Source organism: Sander lucioperca, chromosome 21, assembly GCF_008315115.2.
Source record: "Sander lucioperca isolate FBNREF2018 chromosome 21, SLUC_FBN_1.2, whole genome shotgun sequence".
In the NCBI taxonomy this organism is placed as follows: Eukaryota; Metazoa; Chordata; class Actinopteri; order Perciformes; family Percidae; genus Sander; species Sander lucioperca.
In genome coordinates this window covers 22,474,147-22,497,224 of record NC_050193.1, presented here as the reverse complement: position 1 = coordinate 22,497,224, position 23,078 = coordinate 22,474,147, and the positions used below count along the sequence as shown (strand labels likewise).

General features: G+C 39.9%; 1 long non-coding RNA gene across 1 annotated transcript; it reads left to right on the top strand.

The window, feature by feature from the left end:
• Nucleotides 1-4,674: 4,674 nt before the first annotated feature.
• LOC118494070 lies at nucleotides 4,675-15,529 on the top strand. Its single transcript, XR_004896130.1, has 3 exons — nucleotides 4,675-4,770; nucleotides 8,116-8,122; nucleotides 15,519-15,529. It is a non-coding gene; the product is annotated as an uncharacterized LOC118494070 (long non-coding RNA).
• Nucleotides 15,530-23,078: the final 7,549 nt, after the last annotated feature.

The window sequence follows — 23,078 nt, the reverse complement described above, 5'->3', positions numbered from 1 at the left end:
TTCTTGATGCAGGTTTATTCAAGTGGGAGCTTTGGGCTTGAATGTGAAGCACTTGTCAGTCAAGCATTCACATTGTACAGCAATAACACAACTGCACACTGCATTATACTAATGACAAATGATGTATGTGATCCTTTTTCCCTTCTGCTTCTGTGTAAATATAATGACAGAAAGTGCCCTCTGACACATTAAGGTGGCTTATTAAGATTTTCAGGACACCAGAGGATTTACTTAGTAATCCTCCCATCAGCTGGTCAAAGCTAGCAGCTGACTATTTTTGTTCTTGTAATACTACACTGTGCTATTCCTGTCATATTTTAATCGTGGCTGACCCCGTCTGCAGGAATACAAGCTGTACTGTACAGCATGGGTTATCATGAGGAGACATTAGTATTGACGACATTATTAGTGTGCATGTACACTAATATTCCCCTAATATTCAGAATATGACAAAATATGGCTAATGTAACCAGCATATTCCGTTCGGATATTCCAAATAAGGCCTTTTTCCGAATATAGCATTCTCCAATTAGGACATGTGGGATAAGCTGGTATTATTCAGGTTTTAGAAGCATTCTTTGGACATGTTTACAGCTCATTTGGAACATGCGTCTCAATTGGGGGTTTTTGACCGCAGTTTGCGACAGTTTACGGCCTCTTGCCTGCTTTGTGCGTAGCTATGGTTGTTATACACAAACCAACTAGCCAACAGTTTTTGCGAGGCTGGGGTAGAGATGCATGCCCAAAAGAAAAGAAGGAGAAACACACCTACTTTTAAACATTATGAAAGACTTGGATACTCGGAACTCCAACCTTTTCAAGAAGGTGGTTGAAGAAATGAAAGAGGAGGCTTTGATCGCACACGTATTTTCTGCAATATATCATACACTGACGCTTTTTTGGTTTGGTTTGGTTGACTGACAAAATAGGTAATCTGAAGCCATTTCTCACTACTTTCTGACACCAAAATGATTACCTGATTAATAATAGAAAACATTTTTTTTTTATTCTAACAATGTAAAAGTAATTTGTATCAGTTGGTTTTAGTCATAGACTGTATGGTTTCAGCTGGTACTGAAGTCATTTCAGTGCCAGTTTACAAACCAAACCTCCAGCTTTTCAAAAAGGACACAAGTTGCTCATTTTTCAGAGTGACAGGGCTCCTGCCTGTTATCTTCACAAGGTTACTAGAGGGAGATTATAAAGGTCAGAGCAAAAAGCAATGGAAATGGAAACACTAAAATAGCTCAGATTATTCTGCTGTGTTTCTGTGTGTTATGTTATTCCTCTGTATAACATTTAATAGAGAATTGCTTTAAAAAACACATATGTGTGTTGGTTGCAATAGACTGAGCTCGGACACTCGCCTCGATATTTCATTAAATAAACAGGTCTATTACTTTTTGTTCGACGCCAAAACGTTTTGTCAGTTGTCACGGTGACTCGGTGAAACACTTGCAGGTACGAAAAAGCGTGTCTCTTTGTCACCTGGGCTGTCAACTCATTCAGAGAAATTCACTAGCACGTCGGTGGCTAATGGAGTGATGGCTAACGGAGCAGCTGATATGGACACGTTCTCTAACATGGGGGAATTAATCGACCGGGACTTGGAGAAGCAGCTACGTGCGCTTAAATCAGTGATAGCACAGTGAAGGGAGTGCTAGCCGAAATTAATGCCTCGCAGCAAACACATCGGGGCAGAACCTGAGATGCAGGAAATCATGGTATGTGAGCCGGACCAATCTGACTGCGTCACATTCAAGACCCAGCGGCTTTGGACACCTGAAGGGATACAACGCGAACTGCATGCTGAACACAACTCAGACTCGTTCTTCTGCCGCGCTGCCCTGGGAGTGACCCACGGAGGGAGAGAGTTCACTTTCGCTGCAGCCGCGGACCCGGGTGTTTTCTGGCCGGAATTAGAAGAGAAGGAGGACGCGCTACATCCACGGATCGCCCCGCGCCGCGAGGAACCGGAGGACAGCGGTGGGACTTTGCGTTCGATGCCCGGGCCGCGACTGGAGGACTCAGCACCTGTTGACTAACGGTATTTGGGCTACTGTACCGAGTTTGACTGGAGGACACTGTGTGTAAATTTTGAAACCAACCGTTGAAGGGACATTTTATCAGACTGTAAGAAATGATGAATGCTGGCTACTCGGTCTACAATCTATATTTTTGAGGACACTTAATTGGGCTGAAAAAAAGGTAACAGGTAACAAATAATGGCTGGTAATCCTAAGGATACTGTATGTAAGTTTTGAAGCCGAGCTTTAAAGGGACACTTAACCAGATTGAAGGTGCATGATAAATGCTGGCTGGTCAGTTTACAGTCTGTTTGTTGACATTTAAGCTAGACTGAAAGAACATGAGGGATCCGGTCTGTTCAGCTCATAATCTGCTTATTGCTCCATCTAGACTGGTCTGTTTTTCACATAGCTTAGTCCAGAAATTGTTCGAAGGTGTTTATAATATTGTTTATGTTTAACATAAGAATTCACTAGACCTGTTTCAATTGACCTGTTGCTTAAGACAGGAGGTGTAGTTTTGAGCTGGAGTTTTGCGCAAACTGTGTTTGATGTGGTCACACATCTTACAAATAGGGGAGGGGTTCTTGTGGCCTCAGAGGGTTAGGGGAATTATTTTACTTTTTATGTTTTTGTCACAACTTGCTCAGAACAACAGTTCACCTTTTACTACATTTTTTTCAGCAAATTACGGTAGGGTACTCGAGACATGTATGCGTGTAAATTTTGAATATGGCTGAGCTTTCAAGCCTTTCAGTTAACATCAGGGGGCTAAACGAGCCAATCAAACTAGCTAAATTCCTGGACTATTTAAGAAGGAAGAATATAGATGTCAGCGCCACTATTCAATCCTTCTACTCCTTCTTCTACAGTATTTTGACATATTAGGACCTACCATTTTACAAGCTTTAATTTCAGCCATAGAAAAGGGTACTTTCCACCAACAAACCAACACCGCGCTGATTTCCGTGATGCCAAAGAAGGGCAAAGATCCTACGGAGTGCTCAAATTACAGGCCCATCAGCCTCATCGGGACTGATATTAAGCTTTATTCCAAAGTCCTGGCTCTCCGCTTAGAGCGCTTTATCGAGAAGCTAGTCCACCCCGACCAATCAGGTTTTACAGTCAGGTGAAAAAATTAGGACACCCATGCTAAAGTTGACTAAAAAGAGGAATAAAAAAATCATCTTTTGCAAATTGATCTTAATGCCTTAATTAAAAAAATTAGGAAAATCCAATCTTTAAGGACACCAATTTTCTTTGTGAATGAATAATGTATCGTAAATAAATAAATGTTTTTTCCTTAAAATACAGGGGGCATAAGTAAGTACACCCTATGTTAAATTCCCACAGAGGCAGGCACATTTTTATTTTTAAAGGCCAGTTATTTCATGGATCCAGGATCCAGAGATTGGCATGGGGTACTTTCTATAAAATCTCTCAATGCAAATCAAACCAGCTATTAGGCTAACTGAAATAAAACCATGCCAATCTCTAGGTATGGTGAAGGGTATGTGATGATGTGGGGCTATTTTAATTCCAAAGGCCAAGAGAACTTTATCAGGATGCATAGTATCCTGGATCCATGAAATAACTGGCCTTTGAAAATAAAAATCTGCCTGCCTCTATGGGAATTTAACATAGGGGTGTACTTACTTATGCCCCCTGTATTTTAAGGAAGAACATTTATTTATTTACGATACATTATTCATTCACAAAGAAAATTGGTGTCCTTAAAGATTGGATTTTTCCTCATTTTTTTAATTAAGGCATTAAGATCAATTTGCAAAAGATTATTTTTTTATTCCTCTTTTTAGTCAACTTTAGCATGGGTGCCCTAATTTGTTCACATGACTGTATACCCAAGCGTCATGCTGCAGACAATATACGCAGACTATTTCATGTAATAGAAGAAGCCAAAAATCTTCCAACAACGGCAGCAGTTTTATCAGTGGACGAGAAAAAGGCTTTCGACCACCTAGAGTGGAACTACTTGTGGCAAGTAATGGAGAGGCTTGGTTTGGGGGTCAAATTCATTGACATGGTGCATACTTTATATGCGAATCCCACAGCCATAGTCTCAACCAATGGATTGCACTCTCAGCAGTGTTCGAATGATATTTTTGTCTTTTAAGGGGGTCTCTCTGTCTCATAAAAAAAAGTTGGCACACCCTGCACATAGCCTAACAAGGCTATACAATTAAATAGTCTAGGCGCGAGTGGCGTTTTTGTGCAGTATATGCGCACGGTAGGCCTAGGCTATTATCTTGATACACGCACAAAACAGACAGAGATTTCAACATATTATTGATTGTAATAGTCCATATTTCATTTCAATTTCGCAATACAAAGAAATAGACTAAACAATTTAGTCTGAGTGTCATTCTCAATTTCACAATGAAATAAAACGTAACTCATTTGAACCAGACCACCGTCTCAGATATCCTCAGTGTCATAATGCATGTAGTCTTTAACTTCTACACAGGGAAAATGCACTAACTGGCAGAAATGAATAAAGCCAATGCACAGCCAAACTATGTTCTAGTCTTATAATGTGCACGTAGTGATAACAACACCTGGGTGTTCAGTCGTCTCGTGTGTTGAACCGTGGAAATAAATAGACGAACAATTTTGGAATTTGCACTGCGATGTTGTCGGGAAGCCTATTCACTGAATATTCCGCCATCAGAGATTGCATTGTATTGCTGACAGGTGTTTCAAAATATCTGGGAACTTTTCCGGAGTTCTGAATGCCAGAGGATAGCTACAGATTTATTTATTTAAGATGTATTGGTGGTATTTACCTCAAAAGCACATTAAGCTAAAAGCAAGGTGACTTCTTCGGACTTGCGAGTGCTGTCAAATCGATCGTAGCCTATGCGGTTTGCTCACATAGCCTAGTGGTGTGGTGGTGAAGTGCAGTCATGCTGCATTCATGAGCGTAGGGTAGGCTCAGGTCTACGTCCTGTAGTAGCCTATATTTTATATTTTAATTTAACGTCTTTAATGGTAAGAGACCGCACAGGGATGGATAATGAGCGTTGTTTAAGATTAAATTACAATGCCACATGGCAGACACCTTCAGATGTGAGAGACCCCCTCAGATTTTTGACTTTGTTGCTTTTCATCAGACATTTCCCATTAAGCGGGGCTCGCGACAGGGATGTCCGATCTCCCTCATGCTATTTGCAATCTCTCTTGAACCGTTAGCCCAAGCCATAAGGCAAAATAATATAATTTGGCTCAGTCTCCAGCTATAAAATTAACTGGAATAAATCTAATCTTCTTTTATTGAACAAGAGGCATGTGGCATCAGCCATTAGTGTCACAATACCAACCCAAAGCAAAATTACATATTTGGGCATCACCATTCACGCATCGCTACAGTGAGTTGTCCAGGAAGGACAACTATGAAACTGTATTAAATAGTGTTCAAAGGAATCTGGCCAATTGGTTTGTGCTGCCGGGATCACTACGCTCCAGGATTGCTGTTATTAAAATGAACATAGTTCCTCGTGTGAATTTCTTAAGTACAATGATCCCCAAAACCTCCACCGATAAATTTCTGGAAGAAACTTGATACCTTAATTCGGCAATATATTTGGAATAATAAACAACCTAGACTAAAATACTCTACCCTGCAACGTACCTCAAACACGGGAGGCCTGGCCCTCCCCAACCTTAAAGTGTATCACAGGGCCTTTCAGCTACGGGCCCTCAGAGTGTGGATGGACCCCTCATCTACAGTGCCATGGAGAGAAATAGAGCAAAACCTCACTGGAAGTCTAAGACTGCAAGACCTTGCCATTGCAGGTGTGTCCAAAAAAGTGTATGCTAGCCTATGGCCCTATTATCACCAACACATTGACTAACTTTAAACAGGTTGAGGAGCAACTAGGCTACACCAACAAGTGGCATTTGAACACCCCAATCTGGCACAATACACACTTAATGTCTGGCAACAAACCCTTTGCTTGTAAACAGTGGAGTGACAGAGGCAGTTATACGGTAAACCAGTTATTCAATGAGAAAGGTATGTTGAGTTTTGAAGATCTAAGAACTAGGTTTGAGGTCCCTAAGACATATTTTTTCTTGTATTTGCACTTAAGATTAGCCCTAATATGTTATGGAGTGCCATGGAGAGACAGTCTTGAGCCGCACCCATTCATTAAATGGTTTGTTGATTTTCCTGCAAGAAGATTAGCATCCAAGATTTATGCTAAACTGATGTGAAGTATCCGTAGGGGAACTCCCAATAGCGAGGAAATGGGAGCGAGAGCTGAGCCCTGAGGGGAACGCAATTAATTGGGAGACAGTTTGGGACAATATTTCCCATTGCTCCAAAAACCCAAATCACCAGCAGATCCACTTCAACATATGCCATAGGACATATTGGACGCCTCAGAAGAGATATGTCTCTAAAGTCATTCCTACTTAGGTCTGAACGATTAATTGCATTTGCTATAATATCGCGATATGTTAAAACGCGATTTCCTAATCGCAAAGGCTGCGATTTGGTCACATGACTCGCGAGAGCAAATCAGTCTGCACTCCGCAGAGAAAGCATCAACTAGCACGCTAACGCTACACTGTACCTTGAGCTGATTTCTGTCATTCAAACAACTCTGAGTTGTAGTTTAAAACTTTTACAGCCATTTTAATAAAATGAAGGGTTTTATTCTGGTTCGAGTCCATACGTGCAGTTAATGGATACAGACACGCAGACCTGAAGGCTCGGTTGGCAACTATTAGCTAGCTCTGATTAGCGGTTAGCTCCGGTTAGCAGTTAGCTCCGTTATAAAGATATGGAGTGGAGGAGCTGCCACTGAGAGGGGTAACAACCAGACTCTGATAAATGACGTTCGGGGAGCTTTCACAGCAGCGTGGCCGCGGTGTTTCAACAGTTTTATTAGTACAGTTAATCCCACGGCAAGAACACCAGCAACTAGCTAACGCAACGATAGCCTCTCTGCACTCGGCAGCACGCAACTTCACGAGGGGGAGGGGCTGGAGGCAGCTCCTCTCTGTGCACTGTAAAAAAAATACACTGTTGTGTGTGTGTGTGTGTGTGTGTATATACTATATTTTTACTTTTTTAACTGTCTAGTGTGTAATTCTGTGTTGTTCATACTATAAAAGGATTTATTGTTTGTCTTTGTTGAATAATACAGAAGACAAAGAGCTTAAAAAATTATCGAATCGCAATATTTGGGAAAAAAATCGCAATTAGATTATTTTCAAAAATCGTTCAGCCCTATTCCTACTCCCTATTGCACGTTCTGTCAACCTGAACAAACTGGAACTTTCCTGCACATGGTATGGGAGTGTGAACAGGTACATAAGCTCTGGAATAAAACATCAATAATATCCGATGTGATAGGATGTCGAATTCCTACTGACCCGATTGTTTTGTTACTTAATGATGACTCTAAATTACACCTGCTTGAGAGACAGAAGAAAATTTGGTTAGCCGGCTTAACCGCGACCAAGAAAATGATAGCTCAGCGCTGGCTCCCCCCCCACTCGCTTTGTATAAAACAGTGGTTGGCGTATTTTGTAGACATAGTTATGCTTGAGCTCTCTACAGCAAGGATTAACAAAGTCAAATCATCAATTATGGACCTATGGAAAGGCGCAGCAGCACAAGTATCAGTCCTAATGACCTCAGCATCACAAGAAGTAGAGGAGAGTGATTAGGCAAGGTGTGATTTTTGTTTTCTTTGAGACCACAGAGGGTGGGGGGTGGGTGAGGGTGTTTGTTCTTGTTCAATTGTATTTGTCTGTTCTATATGTTCAAAAATATAAAAAACAATTAAAAAAAAACAAAAAAAACACATATGTGTCTCAACTGGTATCTAGGTTCATTGTTATGACCGGCTATGAGGACTGGAGTTACCTCATTATGACCTCAGCCACAGACCTGCAAGTGCACAAGCAAAACAACAGTAAACAGGCTCTGAGCCATCACACATGAAACCTAGTTGAGCCCTGTTCTTTAGGATTTCCTGTCCCCCACTTTGTGTATCACTGAGCAGATCTAGCTCCACAGCAACTAAATTCGTGATAGTTGTGAGCGCTATGACATTAGCGCCTGTGTGAATCACTTGAAGGCTGGATGGCGAACCTCCAAGGGGCTTCCGTGACGACAGCCCCCCCCTCCAAAACACATACACTCATACAATCACACACACTACTCCAAAGCCTCGGCTGGCTCCTCAGACACTGGCTCTGCTCTGGCCGCCTGAAGGCAGGAGGATGGTACTGCCGGGGCAGCTGCTGTTGCCCAACCAACAATGGTACACCGGAAATAACAGACGGGCCAGACGAGCCTAAAGGACGGCGTGTGTCTTATCCATTCAGCTGCACAAACAGTGCATCAGTCTCTATATTTACCTGAGAGAATTCTCTTCTTAACTCATCACAAGCATAAACATTATCCCATTATGAGAACCCACCGGGTTGGAACCCAAGTTAAGATAATTGGCTCACTCCCATATTAAACCTGTTCCTGCAGAATGGAAAGCTCTTTCACCAGTTCTGCCCAAGATGGACTTAAGCTGGAGTTCTGCCAATAGATGCATGAACGCGTCTCTGCAAGCACAGAGAACATTCAGTCTTCTAAATGTGTGTCAATGGGCCTGTAAATGCCGACATGCGTGATAACCCTGAGATAATCAGTTCAATCAGAATCGCAAGAGGCCAATGATGCGGCACAAGTTTTGACGAATTATCATCTTATGCAAAAATCTGACATTGGCAGCATTTAGTCCAGATGCAGGAAGTGGCGTGCAGATAAAACTGAGGGTGTGGCATTTAACACTGGCATCCTGGTTAAACAGTTTTATTATTTGAACATGAACCCAGTCTTCCCCCTACCTACACCATAAGACTTTAGTGGCATAAACCTAAAGACCCACTCTGTTGTAAAGAGCATAATAATAAATCTAAATTTCATATCTCACCGCTAGTGTTGGATAAAAACTCTACACCCTTTAGAGTTTAATTTGGGGGAATTATTGGGCCTTGTAAATGTAGGCTGTGTACATTAAACCCTTGTAAATTTAGGGTGTGTACATTAAACCATTCAGTGCCTTAAAGATCCCATTTAATGGGGAGTCAAATTTCTATAAACCAATCCTGATGTTGGATGATAGGCCTGGATTGCATTCAGTGTTTCATGTCATCCCAAAAGGTGTTGGATGAGGTTAAAGTCAGGGCTCTGTGAATGCAAGTCTTCATCATTACCTTTGGCAAAGGAACGTTCCTTCATCCCGTCACTGGAAGTCTCAAGCAGCATGCTGGTTGAAAAGGAAATTATAAGGATCAAACGGTTTTATGGAGCCAGTTTTAGCCACACGGGTGCACTGATTACAAGAGGTAGGACAAAAACATTGTTTTGCAATTTACAAGTAAGTCTCAAGTCTTGGTTATGAAGTCCCAATTCAAGACCAACGATACGCAAGTCAAATCCAAGTCCTAAACTTTACAAGGACAACAAACATGTCAACTGCACCAGCAGCTGCTGTGCCATTCATTAGAAGCTTTGCCTTCTTCATACAACAAGGCCCAGAGAAACGAAGCGCTGAATGCAAAATATATGGTATCAAGATAAAGGATTCTGGCTCAACCTCACCTGAAAATGTACCCTGATAGGTTAGCAAACATGTTTAGCTCAGCATTGGCCATCTAGCGTTTGTTTTAGCTACAACCTACGGTTGTACGACAGTCGTTCGCTAGATGTTATTAAAAAATGAAAGAGGGGTTGTTTGTTTGCCAAACTTGTGGTATGTGGTTGTGGTTGTGCATCACCCAGCAGTGGTCTGTCTGCCAGAGAGGGTAGACGTAACTAGCACAACAGTTGGTTGGTAACTTTAAAGATGAAAGAGTCTAAGTCGAGTTAAAGGAGAATTCCGGCCAATATTTACGTTAATGTTGATCGCTATAAATATGCGTGTACTTTTGTTTGAAAAAAACCCGACCCGAATCGGTGCAGGCAACATGGAGTAGCTGCAGCTACGTGTACAAGCTTCCACTGAGCTAAAACGGCAGTTGTCAGGCAGGTTTTAGAGTGCCTTTGTGCCTCTTAACAGACACGAAATGCAATTAAAATGTCTGTGCAACATAAACAGGGCCCTTACTTGACAATAAGATGCGTTTTCAACTCAGACATTGTTTTAATTCACCTACCCTGTCTCGATTCTGCTGGTAGCTAGCTCGCCCTGTTAGCTGCTAGCTGCTAGCTGTTAGCTGTCGTCTGTGATAAGTGTGTTCAGCTAAAATATCACGCAGCAGTTCCGTGTGTATTTGTACTTCATCCATTTTGTGTGTGATTGATCTGGTGTTGGTGAGTAGGAGGCTTAGCAGTGTCGATTTGTGTGGTAGTTTTAGCCGTGCTTGTACACGTAGCTGCAGCTACTCCGTGTTGCCTGCACCGATTCGGGTCGGGTTTTTTTCAAACGAAAGTACACGCATAATTATAGCGATTAAGAGTAATGTAAAAATTGGCCAGAATTCTCCTTTAAGTCTCTTTGGATACATCTACACTACTACATTTTGTTTACGCCTCACACCCACACTATTGCATTTTAGAGCCCCTAAAACGAAGACATTTGGAAACACTGCTGCCCCGTTTTTATTTGAAACCGTCATTTGCACCGTCAGTCAATCAGTGTTATCGGTTAGGTTCCAGTTCCACCTTATTGTCAGTCCAAGCAAATGAATAATTGCTTTTCCTTTTGCTATTGTTGTTCTTTCTCCAAAGTATTTTCTGTATTTTCAACTTTAAACATCCATGATTTTCAACCGCGGAGTAACGTAGGACAATCTGCTTCCTGTTTACACCGGCATGCGCATGCCCAGTGTATGCTAATGGTAATGTGATATGCGTTGTCAGACCTGGTAATATGGACATATGTTAGTTCTGCTACTGGAGCTAAAACTCTTGAGATTGTTTTTGTCTCAAAACGCCGCTTAAAAAGGAAAACATAGTAGTGTAGATGTATCCTTTGATTGTGTGAAGTCTAAAGTCAGCAGGTTCATGACTTGAGTCAATGTGATGCAAGTCCACAGTTGTGTTGATAACCACTGCTATCATCCATGTACAGGAGTCTTTCACACATGGATATATCTGCAGCATGGGAAAAGCCAATCAAAGCCAACTCTTGTTAATTGGGGAGGATAATCACGTGATAATAATCACGTGTTCTCTGGTTGCAGTCACTCCCTCACTAAGGGATGCTTGGGCTCAACACCAATAACTTCAATCAACTGAACATCAGAAGGGGAGCAGACAGCAGTCGTTTAATGAGGCGCTCTGCTGTGTCCAAATTGTTTACGCTCTGTGTCATGGAAAAATGAGAGGGCTGAATTAAAATGGCCTGCTGTGCCGTGTGGACATTCTCTACCTGATTTCTGCTTTCTGACTCACACAGCTCTCCTGCAAGAGGCAAAACATGGAAATACACTGGCACATAACATCAACATGTTGTTTTGTTTATGATATAGGAACAGAGGATTGGGATGTAGGAAAAAGAGAGTCAAAAAAGGAGGACAAAAAAGAAACAAGGAGACAAAACAAGGGGGAGACAAACAGAGAAGACATAGAGAGACAGAGGGCATGTGCTTGGAAACGTGTCTGTCCATGATGACAGCATGTTACTCCAGTCTGAGAGCAGAGCACGGCAGGGGAGAAAGTGTGTGTGTGTGTGTGTGTGTGTGTGTGTGTGTGTGTGTGTGTGTGTGTGTGTGTGTGTGTGTGTGATTTCTCTCTCTGCATGTGTGTGCAGGCTTGCTCCAGCAGCTTCAATACTATCTTTGTTTTGCAGAATCACGCAGACTGTGAAAGAAGTCTCATTAGACTGAGTGTACTTTACAATCAGTATGTAATCAAACTTATTAATTTAACATCAACATGGGACTAAAGAATCTTGTATATTTACATAAACATTCTATCAAAATGCACTGTCCCTATTTTAAATAAATGCATCTCAAATCAGAGAGGAGGCTGGATGAGCCAGGTCCTTCTGTTTAATCCTCACAGGCACTGTTGTTTTGGCAGGATTATTGGTTTCTCTGTGTGATGTCGCCTCCCGTAACCCCCCCTCCATACAGGAGGAAAAAATGTGGTACTTGAAGGCTGGTGAGGTCACTAGGTGACAAAGGCAGGATGCATTAACAAAAATAGATGATGCACATCAAGACTCGGCATGAAAGAAAAGAGGGAGAAAATAGACACACATGTTTGACAGTATGATAATACACAGCTCTTTTATTGAGGTGATAGAGACCAAATCTGCAAATATATAAGGATTACAGAAATACAAAAGTAAATGTAATAAAAAAATACAACATTTATACATTCTGTCATTTATTAAAATATCCTTTTTGGGGGAAATTCAAATGTATTTATCCTTCATTTATTGCAAACATTTATTAATTCATTTGCTGTCTCTTTTGGGCCGCCATTCCTATTAACCATAGTGCAGATAAAACAAATGCTGCTGTTTTTTTAATCCAAATATGACTGTAATTTGCCCATCTTCACTGTGACCTCTTTTAATATTGATCTGATTACATAATATTTTAGTATCTTTTTTTTTGCAAAACAAATGTTTTTTGTACATTAACAAAGCCAGCTTTCCTTTGAGTAATGTTGAAGCATTTGTAACGATAGCATATATGAATCACTTTATTTTCATTAAAGCATTCAGTGAGCCCTCGTTTGTTGGAAGCGTTTTGAATTCATAATGTCTTCCCACTAATTTCAGGTTCTTCCTTAATCTGTCACCCGTCGTGTATGAATAAATCAATATAATCTGATGTACTAGAATATTTCATGGTATTCTTAAGATAGAAAGTAGAAGATCTACTGTATATCCTGCAAAAATTCGTTGTTTTGTGTTATTTTAGCAACACTTTGTGAGTCAGGACCCCCACCCCTTGGGCCTCTGGGCCGTTCAGTAATCCATCCATGTAATGCTGTAAACAAATGCTTTTATCATTTTCATCTGATACCTTTTTCCTTAACAGCACATACAAGTCTGAATTAGCACACTCAACACAACCAATATGTACTGTAAGATTAGCAGCTGCTGCAGCAGAGGCTAGTGGAGATCCAAACATTCAAGTTGTTTTCCCTCTTGGATAATTCTGCCTTTTTGGTAATTAATGCTGAGAGCAGAAATAAGCCCCATTTCCACAGTACTTTGTGAAATTGAATTTCAAACACACTGTAAAGGACTTGCTCTAGCCAGAGCTCTCAAATCACTCATTCAAGTGTCACTCTCCTTTTTTATTTTAAATTACAGCATTCTCGAGAATAATTATTTAAATGGATGAAAATTCTGCTTATATAATTTTGTCCACAGCAGTACTTGGTTCACACAATCTGAGCTTGTTTTTTTTAGCACCAGTGGGCTCTTACAAATGGACATATTTTGAGAGAAATGCAATGAAAACAAAATATTCCTTCGATAACCAACATTCTGTAATCTTTTCAGATTCATTATTTTAGGACTACTTTTTCACTAATTCATCTGTCTGCTTCTTAAACAGTCAAGTCAATGACAGCAGAGCATCTGTCCATGCATCACTTTTCCCTCCTATCTCTATAAATGGACTCAGCACATTACAGGCTCCAGAAATACACAGTATCTGTCAGCCACTTGTTTCACCTGCAGCCCTCTCCGTGTGTGGGGGGAGCACCTGAGTGCATGGCGGCGAGCAGAGGGATGTGAGTGTTTAATGCATTGTGTGGGATGTGGAGATGAACAACCCTACAACTCAACATCTCTCACCTGCTGGCAAAAGGAGATGATGAGCAGGTAGGCGGGGAGTTCGCAGGAAACTCTGCAGAAAGCCTAAAGCAGAGGATTGTTTCCATTTCTCATCCAAAGACAGGAGAATGCGGTTTGATGTAATTATGCTTCCTTACCGTCAAAGATCTGTTACTTTGTGGTTTGGTGGGAAAAAAAGGGAATTTGTGCCCCCAAAATGAGATAAATGATGAAGGTGAAGTCCTAATTAAGAGACATTATTTATTTACAAATGCCACATCAAGCTGATTATGTTTTCACAAAGGATTTCTTCTCCTTGGCTGGGGAAATTACCAAGAAAAATATGAACCTGACACTCAGCCTTTGTCATGACTTGCCTTTTTTCTAAAGAAAAAGACTTTCCAGGAAATGTGATATTGTTGTATTCCACATGGCCCAGTTAAGTTTCTTCAGGAGGACTGTCACTGCACGTACGCAACCAACAAAGCAAGCGTTTGATGCTCAACAATTCTGGGAAATGTTTTCTAACAACTGCAGAAATATGTAAATTGAATGTTTTTTTTTCCAGAACAAGGAAGCTGGTCGTCAATACAGGGTTCATTTTGACTATAAGGGCTATGGCGCGGCAGACAAAATGACAGACACATGTCTCAATAGAACAAGCCTGAAGTGAGTTTGGTAAACCTCAAAATTTAGTTTTTTTAATAAGACTGTTTGACTCATGTCAATCGTTATTTATGTACGCCTATTATATATGGTGTTGCAATGGTGGTGCAAAACCCAAACCTTGAACAGAGATTGTCCAATCATAGAGCAGGAACTGTAAGTAGGCGCAGACTGTCAGTCTTTGGATTTCTACATGTTGAAGGTGTATGTGCATTATCGGCCGTATGATAATGTCATTTTTGATGTCTCTTGTCTTTTCAATTTTTTTAAATAATGCTCAATTGTGAATGTGGTTAAAAAAAAAAAGTTTGGTTCAAAGTTCAATACAGGCCTGAAACAAACATAATGTTGCTTGTGCAGTTTTCTAGACGTTCCAAGTTTATGAGGTGATTATATGGAATTCCTATGAATTTTCCTTTAAGGGAAAAATTCTGCCAACAGCCTCTGATGGAAGGATGAGAAAAGCCCGAGTGCAGGTCTGACTGACTGAACAGTCTCTGCTGGGATGGCTGTGTAGTTTCAGACTCAGGACTCTGCTGTTACAAGCGAGGGATAACAGCCCGAGTCCATGTAATTGTTTCATGAAGTGTTACGTAACAGGAATAGTTTTGTTGCAGATTCAGAATCATTTCAGCAGCAGCAGCAGGCTTAAAGCCTCAGTGCTGACGGATTATTTCAGTATATTTCATCAAGCTTATTTGTTTCCCCGCCTCCACCTTCTGTTAACCCATTTCTCATGAAGAGAAAACTTTACATCGCTTGACCCATTCATGTCATCGGGTCAGGGTTCTGCTTTGTGTGTCACACACGGTTGTTATTGTTGATCTGATTGTCATATTGTCACAATAGTCTAAATGCAAAGAGCATGTTGATGACTGGGTGGAATTTTTTTCTTTTGGACAAAAAAACGTGTTATGATATGCACCTGTCCACATTCTTTTGGTCTATGGGGCTGTTTTAGTTCCAGTGACGTATTAGACAATAGTGTGTCCTGCTCTGTTGCAACAGTTTCGGGAAGGCCCTTTCCTGTTTCAACATGACAATGCACCAGTGCACAAATCCCTGGGTGAATTACCAACCAATGTATATGGTTAAGGAGTCATTTTTACATAGGAGACTCATACAGGGCTTTTTCATTAATAATAGCGATTATGATAAATGTAGCATGGCTATATTTTGAAATTTGACTATCTTTGTATGTGTGCATCTCACAGTCTTTTTTGATTTTCGTGATCAATTGATACATTTTAGAATCAATGTGTAACAGAAGTCCTACATACATGACAGTGGACAGACCGGAAACAGCACAGCATTATAATAGGCTGCACTGATGGGAAAGTTACCACTGTGACAGTCATTTTAGCCTCCATGTTGACAATTGCTTTTCATTTAAAGGTCCCATGGTATGAAAATTTCATTTTATGAGTTTTTTTTTTAACATTAATATGAGTTCCCCCAGCCTGCCTATGGTCTCCCAGTGGCTAGAAATGACGATAGATGTAAACCAAGCTCTGGGTATCCTGCTCTGCCTTTGAGAAAATGGAAGCTCAGATGGGCCGATCTGGAATCTTCCCCTTATGATGTCATAAGGGGAAAGGTTACCTCCCCTTTCTCTGCTTTGCCCACCCAGAGAATTTGGCCCGCCCATGAGAAAGAGAGAGACATCATGGCTTGAAAACAAGCGAAGCATGGCAGTTGGTCAAGGCCACACCCCCACCCTCCACCTTACCCCCCCCTCTCTCCTCCTCAATAGCATTTAAAGCTACAGACACAGAAATGGCACATACTAAGTAAAGCTCATTGTGGGACTGGCTCTAGTGGCTGTAATTCTGCACCAAGGCTGAATTTCAGGAAAGAGACTTCAGATACAGTATTAGGGGACCACTGAGGCCTATATAAAAGCATCCAAAAAGCAGCATGTCATAGGACCTTTAACAAGAAAGACTTGACAAGCATTGAGGTGGATGTTAAGCCACGTTTATTTTGCCCAAAGGTGTGATATCAGAAATAGATTTTCTGTCTTGTGCAAACAGTGTAGTGTCATGTAATGTTAGCTGGACGTTTATGTGGAGACATGTTGGCACAGAGAGTCCAGTGTGTGTGCTCCTGCTGCTGTGTTAGACACAGGGATGGAAGGACATTATACAGCATATGTTCACACTCTCACACTGCAGGGACTGGGGATATAAATTTGATCCCCACAAGGTTGGCCATTTATTTTAGGATTGTGTGTGTTGCGGTTATGGTTTAAAGGGTGGGTTCACCCAAATTAACAAAAAGTCTTATTTCGTCACTGTTATAGTAACTATCCATGGCGATAGTTTAGTTTTTTATGTGCCCACTTTTTGAGATATGCACCTCTGAAAGTTGTACCTACACCCCAATACAATGGAGGTGAACAGAACGTTTCCATTGAAAAAAACACGTCTTTCGAAAAAACACCATCCCAGTTGCTCTGGATATTACGCAAACTTCAGACATGTCATCAGAAGTGTACAAGTTTCTGTGTGTGTATGTGTGTGTTTGCCACCTATGTGTACAACTACATAGGGATTAAGACCATGTTAGATGAGCAACCACACGCTTCATTATTGCACATAGTACAACATTGTTATTTTTAATTAAGAATTAGCCACCCACGTTTTCACAGAATGTCCCCTCCTGCAAAACAAATGTTCCCCCCATAACATTAACAATGTTCACAGAAAGAAAACTCTTGCTGAACATACAATAAAATTCACGTTCTCATAACCTTCCTTCTTATTCACTGAATGTAGATGAACAGAGATCAATCAACAAATGATAATTTATCATGCAAGGCAATTCTCTTTTATAACTGCTAATTGTTTCACTTTGAAAGGATTTAGCTACAAAAAAAAGTTTGTCTTTATCCGTACTGCAAACATCATAACAAAACCAAAATGTCTAACCCTAAAACTAAGGAGCAGCTAGCCTCTGGTAAACTGTGTAATCCTGTTTGCTTCCACACACAAGTCTTTGTAGTCTGCTCTCACAGTTAAAATCACATTTTGCTAGGGTTGAAGTTCTTTGAATGTTTCTTTTTATGTGTCCTTGACTAACTCTTATGCAGTGATTCGGGCTCATGCTGCTCTGTTCAGCTGACCATTTTCATACAACACACATTTTGTTCGGCTTCTACAGAAGTTTCTCACAGTTAAAAACACGTATGATTCTTGCACATAATGCACGAAACACATAAAGGCACAAAGAGACAGGGGAGAAATCAGCTGTTTACCTGCAGCTGACTGGGCCCATCACGTGACCCGTTAATGGGCCTTTTTCACAGCAGACATTTTGACTTGTCATAGTAGGAAAAGCACAGCTGAAATTGATAACCTTAACGATGGCTCAGTTACATCAAGTGTCCCAGTAAGCTATTTCAGTGAGTCAGCATGCAAAATACCAGGGCCTCTCCTAAGTGTAGTAGTACACCTGTGCTTTTCCTACTATGACATGGCAACATGTCTGCTGTGAAAAAGGTCTATAACTTGACCTGACCTGACCTTCAGCCTCACTACAGTGCTCAATCACTCATCTGTCTTTAGGAAAAGTGTTTCCGCTTCTGTGGCTGTCGAACAAACACTTAATTTCCTCGAGTGAATTTTTGACTGCTCAGTTTGCATACAATAAGTATATTTGCTCACCCTCTGTCTAAAACGTCATTAGATTCAACTTAACTGTACTTAACTTTCACTTTTTTTGCCATTTATCCACATTTAAAGGGGTAGTTTGGATATTTTCAAGTGGGGTTGTATCTATAGTCAGTTGTGATTGGCACACCCCCAGTTTGGAGAAGCAGGCCAGAGTACAGACACGGAAGCTGTCTCATTAAGATACACAATTTAAAAGGCAAAATCAGAATGCAGCAACAGTGTCTGACCTGGTTGAATTTCAGGGGACTAGAGGAGATTTTCATTCTGCACTGCTTTGAACTTAAACTTCTTGTGATGCAAAAAAAAATTGCTTTGATGTCGTGAAAAATAGGATGTTTAGTTTGATATAGCGTGACGTTTTCATAGACATTAGGACAGTTTCAGATGAAAGGATTTGTCCCAGTCCGGTCTGCACAATCAGCTCCTTTCATAAGGCTTTTTTAATATATCTCGTCATACAATTAGTTTTTCTTCAGCTAGTTATTCTTGTCATCTCCGTTTGATTGTTTGTGGACAACAAGATGTGCTGATGATACCGACTAACTAATGATTAAACAAAAATAATTGTGCAGAGTGGAGTGTGGATTTTAAACTATGACTCAGCAACTCCTATACTAGAAAGCATGAGTCTTCATGTGCAACGACCCGCACAGATAGAATTGCAGTCTGACAACACCCATTGGCTGAAAGTAGGTCAAGTTTAGATTCATGTCATTCTTTGCTGTGGTGCTTTGTGGATTGTGCCCTCATTGCTCAGTTTAAAAGACTGAATCTGCAGCCCCAAGAAGCTTATTTTGTCATCATTGTAAAAAAGACTTTAACACAAAGGGCACAAACACTCACTTTGAAAGGTGGGATCTCTCAGTGGTTTTGGAGAGAGAATAAAATAAAAACATTTAAAAAAAAAAAAATTCCATTCAGGGATCTTAGCTGTGTCAAAATGAAGCTGCTATATTTCTAAAGAAATATGTTTTAGTTGAAAGCTAATTTGTCACAAAAAATTTACTCTTTTCACCTAGAAAAGCTAGTAAATGATGGTTGTATACATTTGTTTAATGTGCTATATTTGGTTCTGTTTTGTTCCGGTCATTTGCAGTGAATGTTAAGACCGGTTTGACCTGAGAAAAGGCTTAAAACTTGATGAAAGACCACATTTCAGTTGAAAACAAAGGCATGTTTGACATAGTACCCAAACACAAGCTGAGCAAGTTGCCATTCACTCCGTATTCATAGGCAGTCCTCTGACACATGATTAGTGTTTTCCATGAAAATTTCCCACAGTCATAATTTTCTAAACAGTTTTTGGTTGGATTGAAAGAAATAACTAAACAACGTAAAACTGAAGAGCTGCAGTCTGTTTATGGGCCTGTCCATCAATTGTAAATGTTTGGCATACCTGCTCTAAATAATGTACCTTGCAGAGCTGCAGTTGCAGAAAAATTACATGAGAACAATTCAAACAGGAATTACTTTGGTAATAGACTACAACAGCAGTTAACAGCATGCAGTATATATGATTGATGTGTGTAGGGGAAGCAAGTGTAAACTACTCAGTTTAATCAGTTTGACTTTTGAAACATACCATAAATCCTATGGTGCACATTCAAGTAAGCAAGTAATGTCATAAGTAGCATTTTTAAAACCTGTTAAATGAATGCATACATGTACAGAGAATATTCAGCAGTAGCATTAGCTTGCACAGTGGCCATATTTAAAATAAAAAGAACCATGGGCCGCTTGTGACCATCCTCCCCACCCCCATCCCCAGGTCTGCTGTGTTGTATTTAATTTGTGGTCATTTTATTGAACACATTTGATTTATTAATTATAGGCAATAAAGAAATGTACAAAAAAGGTGCCTCTCTGTTGTATTATCACAACATTACTCTCTTTTTAAAGTTGCTTCAGTGATACTATGATAAATGAAATGTTACAGAGTAAACACATAGAAACCATAAGTAGACTACAGTGTAATTGTGCATCACACTGCAAGTAGAACATATGATAGACTAAATACAATTAAAAAAAATCCATCATAATAAAACTTTCCAATGTTTCATAACAGAGTGACATCAGACATTAAACTGGTCGCCTCAGACACTTACAGTTTTTGCCAATTGCTTACACACTGAAATCAAAAGTATTACACAATTATCAAAACACAAGGACCAAAACATTGGCCCAGATGTGCACCACTATAAGCACAATGTCAGCCTCACACTTTTTGCAAAACAATGCACACAGTGATTTGCAAAACACTCAACACACTTGTATACATTAGACACAGAAGTATATAATGATGTCAAAATGACCACACCTATGAGCCAATCTGTGAAACACAGCCATCAGGTACGCAAACACATGATTGCTTACAGTTTTTTCCGATTGCTTAAGCACTATTTTGAAAACGGGTACCGTTTTTTCAAAACACTACACACAATTAGCAGAACACCTCAGACCCTTTGCAAAATGAAACACTCTTGCAAAAAAATATATATATATATAATACATAATACACTAATCTATAAAAACTAAACTAATTAACTAACTAATTTCATATTTTGTTATCATATGAAACACACACGTTTCATATGACTTACAGTTTTTCTCGATTGCTTTGACACAGCAGTCAACTCAAACTCCACATTTTTCAAAACAGTTAACACACAGGCTGAAACAGTGGGACTCATGGTCAAAATGACACATTTTGTTTGCAAAAGGCTCTAACCGTGCCAAAACATTTAAAATATTCAGCAAAAGAAAATTTTGCCTTCAAATAACACAACTTGCAAACAAGCGTATGAGCTCTTCCAATCAACCATTACACAGTGGACAACAAAATACAAAATACAGCACTCTGTGCAAATCAGTGCACCATTGCTTGTCATTGTAGCCTATTACTGTACGTAGCTTTCATGCCAGTGACATTTGTTGATAAAGTTGCCTTCTTGCAAAGAATTGGATCCAGAATCAGAAATGCTTTGATGCAAATTTAATTGATTCCATTGATCCTTATTTTGAAGCTGTGGCTGAAAACTGAAATACTGTAAATATTACACAAAATACATGTAAACCAAAATAAAATCTATTAGAGTATACGAAATTAAGAAAATAAAAATAAGGGAGGTATGGGTCTACCTAATGTAAGATTATATAATCTATCATTCGAAATGTCTAGAATGATAAAACATTGGAAGGGGATAGATCAGGAGCTGAGCTGGATCAAAATTGAAAAGGAACTAACTAGCCCGTTTGAACCTCTGGATGTCCTCTCACATGGTGTAACAACTTCTGGGCATAATTATTTTTCAAACCCAGTGTTGTCTTATTCTAAAGCAGTCTGGAGAGAAACTCATAAGATATATGGTATTTCGCACTTAAGACAACCTTCCGCCTCTCTATGGTATAACCCAGCCATACGTATTGGGAAGAAATTTGTTTATTGGACTCAATGGCTTGTAATATAAAGATAATTTTTGGAAATATTTACAAATAAGAGCCTGTATCACAAAGGGTAAATTTAGTCAAGAATGCATTGATGGAGGTTTTATATGAGTAAATGGCTGGGTGTGGTGGTACCTGTAGCACCAAGACTGTGTTTGTTAGGGGACCAAACAGAAATGTCAAATATATCTAAATATGAACGAGGGGTTTTAAAAGTTGGGATGGTCACAGCTGCTTGAACAATTCTCAGAGTATGGAAGAATACAGTCGCCCCAGATGTTAAGAAATGGATGGAAATTATGTCAGAAGTTGCATCATATGATTGCATGTTGGCTAGAATTAACAACGAAGAAGAACATTTTAGGAGGACCTGGGAACGTATTTTTTTGTAGGTAGGGCATATGGAAAAAAATTGTAGACATGGTACTGAATGTATATTTTGGATGTTTCAAAAAAAGGAAATGTCGATTTGCAGGAGGCCTTTGTATATGGGGGTGGTATGCTGGTCTGTTGATGTTGAGGTCAGTGTTTGTTCTTGAGTTTGATTGGATGTTTATGTGTGTATGAAGAAATAAAAACTTTAATGACAAAAAAGAAAATAAAAAGAAAATCTATTACAGTAAAGTATAAACATCTATTACGGTAGAGTATAAGAAATAGCCACTATTGATACTCAGTCTCTTCTGTCTTAGACCTCTTCCATCCATGTTGGCAAAGAACAACACAGACGCTGCACCTTTAAGGCCTGCAGACTGACTGCTAATTGAAGATTTGTGTAAAGGAGTGTCAAACAGGTGCTTCAGTGATTTCATACTTATGTAGGTAGTTTCTAATAGTTAGGAACAGATGGTTTCTGTTTGGTTACCATAGCTAAAACAATGGAGTTTGGACTGCTTGAATGACATCCTTGTTAACTGTTCTGCAAAAGGGTGGGGGAAATGTGTCAATCCAATGAGAAAGGGTTAACACATTTGCAAGAGGTGTCTTCTGCTCTGCTGAGACAGTGATGATGAAAACCGAGTGGATCCCAGTTTCTTTAAGCAGGTCAAAGCAATCTAGAAAAACTGTAATTCTGTTTGAACCAGTTACACACTGCTGTTGCTAACCTAAAACACTTTTAGCAATTCTATTTCTCAGTGATTAGAATACTGTAAATGAAGTACACAGAGAAAATGCAAATATACAGTACAATACGTTCACCAAACACTACACAAGACCAATGCTGCAGACTGAGGCAAATATAATGTATTTCTCTCCATGAAGGCCAAATCAGTCAACATGGAAAATCACTACAAAACATGTCCCAGTTTTCATGCTACAGTACTACAGTAGTGTGCATAACACTGTTAGCTCAGCAAACAACAGACAAACATAATATACTATATCCAGTACAGGTTACAATTACAGTAAAAAAAAAAATGCTAGACTTACCTGCTGCATTTTTATAGTGCTTAAACCTGATTGGTGTGTCTACAATTACTGTAAGCAATCAT